Raw genomic sequence first — 8,582 nt, 5'->3', positions numbered from 1 at the left:
ATATACTTTAACTTGCATAACTAGCATAAAGAGAGAGCGTCTCTCTCACTCTCTCTGTGTTAGAGAGAGACTCTCTCTCACACTCTCTCATATCTAGGCTATGAGAGAGTGAACCATCCATTATATAGATTGTGTGTATATTTTTTTAACCTTATATTTAAGGTGAAAAAATATTTGTGCTAACATAGATACAATATTCACAAAAATATGTAATCAGTTCATTAGTTTTTCAGATATCTATTTTTTTAAATTTATAAATGTGAACAAGACTATTTAAAAGTATAATAATGCTAAAGTTATCTCTGAGTAATCAGGCTATTGAAGTAAAAAAGTATTATAACCTAAATATTAAACTTACTTTGAATAACGATGCTATGTTTTTCAAAAATTTCAGTTATTCAAAGGTATTAACAATATTAAGATTATTTTGAATAATAATGCTCTGTTTTTAGTTATTTCAATTATCAGGAGATATTAATATGTATGGATAATTTAAATTGTTAAAAAAAGAGCATTGTTTTTTAAAGCCTAATTTCTTGGTAAATAATATTGTTATTTTCAAATAATAAACATATTCTGTAATAGTTTAAACTGTTTTGGTTGATCTTTTTTTTTTGTATTTCTATATGAAATCTCATTGTTGTATTTTGTTATTGCAAAGAGCACATAAAAAGTTCCTTGATCCACCAGTTAGTCCAAATGGAGTAATAGCGCTTTTCACAATTCAGTAGAACTATTAACTGTTGCTGTGGGAAATAGTATTACAACTCTTGAGATGACAGCATATTGTTCACACTGGTTGTAGCTATTAGATTGTACTGTATTTGGTGTCTTGAAAACCTACTACAATACTTGTTGTTGTAATTTAATCAATACTTGCTCAGTCAAAGAGTCAAACTTTTTTATACTGCATGTACCTGATTCACAGAATTAACTTTACGCTATCCGTCAAATATAAAAATTATGTTTTATTCGTGCAAATATGATACCATAAATTCTCAATCTGAAATATCACTGAAAAAAAACTTACAAAAAACAAGTGGGTTTTAATTCAAACTCAACTTTTATTAAATAATACAATTGAAACATTTTCCATAACATATTATGAAAAATACAATTTATTTTTCATAATATGTTATGGAAAGGTTGTTGAACTTTTGCTTATGTTATCAAAATGTTTCTTATATTTCTGACAATAGAAAGTTTGTTTATAAATGGTTCCAAATATACTTGAATGCAATCAAATGTATTTCTTGAATTTATTGAAGCAATTTCTTTATTTAATGAAACCGTCATTCCCTATTGTAAATAAAAGTGTTTTCGATTCAAGTCAATAATATGATAAAATGAGACCACTGAAAAGAAAATTTAACAATTATCATGATTTTTTCTTATACCCTAGGGTATGAGAAGTAAGTATGAAAACAAGAATTTAAAAAAAAACACTTTAGTTTAGCACTTTATTTTTTTATAAACGTGAAATTTTTGCTAAACTAAAGTATTTTGTTTTAACATCCTGAAGCAATGCAAGACAAGTAGCATGATCTGATCAGGTGTGAACCCAGACCTTTTTTGGTACTATAGGACTGGTATGGGCGCCAAAATAATGTCTCAAAATATTAATCTCTTTTTCTTTTTATATTAAAAATAGAAAAAATGGTTCTTTTAAATGCAAGTTTTCTTTATATTTTAGCTAGTTTATTTAGCCAGTAATGTTTACAAATGAAGTTCGCGGCAGGTTTAGAGTTAGTGTTAAATACAACCAACGGGCATTCACTGATGGCCTCATTCAGGAAGCCGAATTATTCTCTTATATAAGCCCAGGATAGTACAGTTTATATTACCCATTTGGATTTGAATAAATATGCCCGAATTACTTCTTAATGAGTGCTTGTAATGTTTATATTTAAAATAATAGATGTGTAGCATTTTGTTAATAATCGATATCTCATTTAAAATACCAACCGACTCTTATTTGTTTCATTTTTAATCCAATTATTAATTATTTTGATTATTTTGCTAATAGATATACAAAATAGATTGAAAGATTGTTTATGCTATATATGCTATTACTTTTAAAAGTAATTGCACGTATATGCTATATGGGGCTATTCAAATAATACGAAGCACTTTTTTGCTAGACTCTCTTCTTTGTATATGTAACATTTTAAACAATATCTCCCCGCCTTATTTGTGACGTGACATTATTTTTAAACAAATATATCTTTGAGTTTGCACTTTTATGCTAAAGGTTTACTATTCCGCTGTGATTAGAACTTATATTTTAAAAATTTTGTCATGTCACACTGTGGCTAACCACCCCCTCTCTTATGTGATATTTGGTGACACTTTCAAACACCTCCACCCTATATAAGAATGTCAAGTATTATTTGAATTTTGCTACATTTTATTATTATGGTTTTGCTACATTTTTAAATATAGCAACAACAACAACAAAATAATTGTAGTAAATTTATGCCCTGACTCTAAAAAAGAAACATTCACTGTTTGGTCACATTGCCCTGTGTGTCTTAATAAAAAAAGAATTAGTAATACTAACTACTTCCTTTATACAAATAGTTATAAAATGTTTTCTTTAAATTTTGCGTAAGTTTTTGCCTAAGTTTTGCGTATCTCATGTGCAACCTTAACTTTACGCAAATGCTGCGAAAAAGTTGTGAATACCAAATAGTTACGCAAAAAATAATTTGCGTAAGTTTTTCGTAACTTTTGCTCAGCTACGCAAGAGTTACGCAAAAGTTGTGAATCCGCACCCTGGTTTTTATTCACCCGGCTTAATAACCCCAAACGTCACAAAAGATAACTTGTAACATAGTCATAAGAAATAGATAGTCTGGAAGCACGGGCCGTTTTCATTGTTTTGTTGTTTTAACTTGAGTTTTGAAGTTCGGCCCGTTCACCCTGCACAAGTTTTCAAAATGAGCAACGAACTTCATGAAGAAACACAGCTTGATGATCTGTATATGGCTCTAAATGATGAAATATTTGACCATAACATGGAAATTGAACAAGATCTAGATAATATATTATCTGAAGTTTGTTTTAATTCCAATTTTTCGTGCGACTTGTGTTGTAAAGTTTATAAAACGAAATATGGTTTGAAAAGACATAAAACTTCGAAACACGAACAAATAAACTCACTTAATGAAGAAAAAGACTCTATACAATTTAGTTATCTTGATCTTGAGAGAATTGTTGGAGAATGTGCTTATAAATTATCAAATGATTTATGCTTGCCTGCAGAAATTCGAATAAAGTTTTCAAAACAGAATTTTTGTTTTAGTTCTGTCAGAACTAAATCTTCAGAACTTCTGAAGATTCAATTTCTCTTTTCGAAAAATTTCAGTGTTTTATTTCAAAATATAATGGTGATGCAGAAAAGTTTTATTCTCAATTTTATGGACTTCTTTATAAAAATTTATTGCCATCAAAGTTTGAAAATGTTTTACTGACCAATACTTTGCTTACTGAAGTTGGAAATCACATACTTCGAGATCTTTCAGGAAGTAAACGTAATAATTTATCTAATAGCGAAGTTTTGTCATCTTATGTATTTTCTGATAAGGAATTAAGTATAATTCAATATTTGGCAGGCTATGTTGTTCAAAAACTTTACTCGAAGTTCAAATTTTATAAATCTGATGAGCAGTATAAAAAACAATGCATAGAAATATTATCAGCATGTAAAATTGATTCAGATGATACCCAAAAATATGTTAATACTAAGAACAGAGGTGGTTTAATTAAAACTAACATCTATACTCAAAATATCTTTATCCAATGTGAAACAATTTTTCGTAAACAAAATCTTTTGTGACATCTATTAACAACAAAGCTCTGGTCAATGAAATGCTTAAGGACTCAGTGATTATAAGAAACTTAAACAATATACGTTACAATACTGAAGTGCAAATTGATAAAGAAATATCTTTTTCTCTTCTTGAAAGTATGCTTGTTTTGTTCACAAGGGTAAGAAGCTTTTCCTATGCCAGAGGTATTCGTGAGAAACATCAAATCAACAAGCGACAAGCACGTAAATCTTCTATAAGAACAGAGATTAAAAAAGCGACGTGCAGCAATGTAGTTGATCCATAATTTGTCTTCAGTTCATCACCCATTTGCTCCAGAAGATACAAAACGGTTATTTTTATAGCCACAAGTTTAATAAAAATGTTATGGCTAAAACAATTTGAATAAAAAAAGAGTATTAGTTTCTTTTCAATTGTATGTTTTGTTTATTATGTATATAGTAATTTTTATTAAATGGTTTAAAATCCATTCAATTTTTCATTAGTATAAATACCAATCCATAAAGAAATGATTATATCATTGATGATTTGAAATACTATAAGATTATAACATCGTTTATATACTGATATTATTTTTCTGATCATTTTTTTATCCTCTGATTATGCCCCAAAAACGTGCTGTCTGACGGAAACTGACCCAGATCCTATTCTCTTCGTACGCCTCTGTATACATATATACACACACGCACAATGTGTAAATTCACACCCTAATAATTTTTTCAAGAAAATTAATTTTTGTATGCTTTAATTTAAATTTTCACATTACCTAAATTTAAATTCTTATATCATAATTATGATATATTAAGAATATTCTTAATCGTTGCCTAATTATTTTTTAACTTTTAATATTATAAGTTAGTATAGTCGCTGCGGGGGAAACATAAACAAACAAAACATTTTTTTTGCATAAAAAGTTGTTTTTACAAGTTCTTGAAAATACAATCATGGTTAAAAGATTATATTCAGTAAATGTTAAACTATTAGGCTTAACATTTACTAAATGTTAAGCCTAATAGTGCACTAAGGCTTTTAAAACGTTAGGTTATAACTTTTAAAACTTTTTTTATATTTTCTGATGTTCCCTTCACTAGTATAGGGAACATCAGAAAATATAAAAAAAGTTCTGTATAAATAACATTTTTTAAATTTATTATTGTTAATGCAACTTTTTTCTATTATTTTTGTTATTGCAACTTTTTTTTGTATTTAATTAAAAAGTGGGCTGTTCAATACTGCCAATACTGAATGACCCAGAAGGAAATGCATTGACGTTAAAAAAAGAAGGATGTCATGCTTGTACTGTTGAGAAGGGTGGATTTCAGTTGCAATCAACCCCCTTTTTTTACCAAATTTGTCACACAAATTTTATTATATAAAGATATATATTTGCTATTCAAAACGGTCTCAAAAAATTAGCAAGGAAGTCAAACCATGTTAGTACTTGCTATTTTAAAACCCCCTCATCTTGTAGGCAATTAGGGCTATACCACCTATATCTACTTACATGGCTGAACCATGGGGGCAGATCCTTCACTGATAATATTGAGGAATTTATAAATATTGGGGCGCCACTCAGGGATTTTGTCACGGGCGGCGTGAATGCTTTCGGCGGCCCTGGTGGATGGGGGGCATCAGGTGCGATCAACCTCCTTTTTTTACCAATTTATTTTTGCTTCACGTGAATTTTGATGTAAAAATTTAGCAAATGGCAAGTTTACTAATCTAAAATGCTTTTTTTTCCAAAACGACCCTCCCCCTAAAAATGTTTACGCACATAAAAGCTCCCTGCTCTAGGTGGAGGTTTAATATTTTTTTGTTTCTTAATTAATACTTCTCCCCCATGCTTATAAAGACACCCTCCTTTATTATTTTTTATTTGTTATCAGCAAATAAAAAAAGCAATATATGCATTCAGTGTAAATTCTCCTTACAAATTAGAAAATATAAAATCACCTATGTAAATGAAAACTTTTGTAATCAGGCTTTAATAATCATTGACTATTAAAAACAAACCTCCAGATTAAAAAATGCCCGCCCACCCTTTAATTGAGTCGCAGCCTTTAATTAGATCTGGAATTTCCCACCCCATTTTGTTTTAAGCACCTGAGAGTAACGTTCCACAAATAATGTTTAGTTTATTAATTTAGAAACTTATCAGGCTATATTAAGAATACCTTGCTTAATTTAAAGTAAGTCTTGGGTGCTTAAAACAAAGGGTGGTGATAAAAATCTGACTTATGGGAAGCACCTCAGTGTATCATTATAATTAATTAAGAACTGTTTATAGTGAAGGGGAACATTTATCTTGAGAAAATAAATAAATAATGATATAAATAAACATTGACACAACTGATATAATATATAAGTAAACATTGACACAACATAAAAAGTGAATTCTTAGCCAATAATGTAATTATTTTTATTTGTAGCTATGAAAATAGCTGTTTTGACAGGATTATAGTCACTGTCTGGGACTTTGTTAATTAGCTATTTAGTCTGATTTTTTTCTTCTTTTCGGTAGTGGTGAATCATTTATCTTGTTAAAATTATGCCTTTGACTTTGAACGTTACCGACAATAGATCGAATAGAATATTGTGACTTAATAGTGTTGTCATTGTATCCAGCATCTCTGACAGTGGGATTATCACGTCTACTGCCAATAGCACGCTGCCTTCCAAAGTAGTTTTCTAAATCATCTTGACAAAATCTTTCTGAAAGAATATAAGGAACACCCTGTTCTAAGAGAAACCTACAAACTTCTATGAATGAATGTACTGTTATCTGGATACCTTCATATGTTTGCAAAGAAATAAACATATTTGCCTTAGCATTAGCAGTATAATTCCGGTCATTTCGATTGTTAATAGACTCTTTCCATTTCTTAAAGTATAAAAGAAAACTGTCAAGCCATTCAAAACGTATATCATTAATGGATTCATATGGTTTTAGATTTTCTTTCAAATTTTTAATAGCTTTATTTTTACTTGAAACATTCAAACAGTCAAAAAATTTATCCATCATGAGACAAAATTGAGAAGATCCAGCGCATTCTGGTGGACCAAATTCTTTTAAAACGTTGCCAACTGTTTCACTTAACACTTGAGCAGCTAAATAAACACGCATTACAGAATATGGTGTTAAATTAATGTGATCACTTGTAAGTTTATTTACTAATCTTAAGCCACATTCTAAGTCCTCATAATAAAGTTGAGTAATATGACTCCAGAGTATGTGCAACCATTATTCCACATATAACGAGAACTTCGTCCAGAACCAGAATTTGCAAGGCAGTTGCGAGAAGTTTTAATCAAGTGTGGAGCATCTGAAAAAAAATATATGTAACGTTTTTCGTTGGAGTAAATATTGTGAGCTCTGTAAACTAAATCATTACACACATTCATATTTGAGTTCTTATGCATTCTAAAAAATTTTCTGTTTAGAGATGCACCGTCAGCTGTTGCGGAAATAACTTTTAAATTTATACTTTCAAGGTAACAAACAGCTTTCCAAAAAATAGGCATCAGCTGAAATGATGTAATTCCAGTAGTTGCAAAAGTAGCTAAACTGAATGACAAAGGATTAACAATGCTCTTTACGAGAAACACAAGTATATGAGTAGCTAGTTCTCTTACATTTTTTAAGGTAGAAATATTGATTTCTTTATCACCTAAATCAACAAAACCAATAAGCTCTCCAGTATATTTGTCCCAAACTAAATCTTCTTGAATCTTCATTTCATCAAAAATAATTGAAACAAATTTTTCATGAGAAAGAAAATTTTGTGTTTTTTTTGCAAGTTCACTTAAGACAGCTGGATTAAATCCCCTAGTAGGTCTGATGTAATTTTTGTAATCTCTTAAAGTTCTTAAGCTTGGAAGAGTTAGAATGCCTACACCTGTCTGTGGATCATATCGCAAATCGCTATAAACAGATGGTGATTTAGAAGCTAGGTTTAGACAATATTTTATGATTGCGGGGTGGTATCTGATAGATGTAAGATTGGAACAACTCAAATACTTCTGCTGCTCTTCCCAAAACAACTTTATAAATGGTGGGATATTTTTTTGATCACTTGCTGAATAAATGGAGATTAAGTCATTACTAAGTTCTGAACAAATTTTTTTACTTTTATATTTATAGAAGATTTCATTATTTCAATTTCCTCTTTAAATTGCTTGCATTGAAGTTGCTGCAAAGTCAGTTTAAGTCTACTAGGAGAAGTGACAGAGATTGGTGCATTTAATTTAGCAGGAGTCTTAGGAGTAGATCTTTTAGAGTGTATATTAGAATTTACTTTAACATTAAGTTCATGACAAAATTTGCAAGGCTGATTCTCTCCAAAAGCTAATAATTCACAAGAGTTACTGCGATAAAATTCAATTTGATGCAGTTTAGACTTTAATAAAGAATTTTTATAAACAAAATAATCAAAAGTTTTAGGAATAACATGCTTCTGAAAATTTAACAACTCAATAGGATTAGGAACTTTTATTCCATTGCAAAATTCTAAAGATTCTATTTCAAAAATAAACTGTGAAAAAAACACATTTAGAAATGACCTTTTATATTTCAAATATAAATTATGTGTTTCAGGTAACATCCATACACACGAATAGTAAAATATAAAGAATCTTCTACAAAAATTTCAAATTTTGGAATCACTTCTTCTAATAACTTGAATGAAGTATAACAAAAACTATCAAAAAATTCAACCTTCCATAACTGATTTAATGAAGTCAAATGCTGAAGAC

This window comes from Hydra vulgaris, chromosome 12 (genome assembly GCF_038396675.1).
Source record: "Hydra vulgaris chromosome 12, alternate assembly HydraT2T_AEP".
NCBI lineage: Eukaryota > Metazoa > Cnidaria > Hydrozoa > Anthoathecata > Hydridae > Hydra > Hydra vulgaris.
This window is presented reverse-complemented; position numbering follows the sequence as displayed.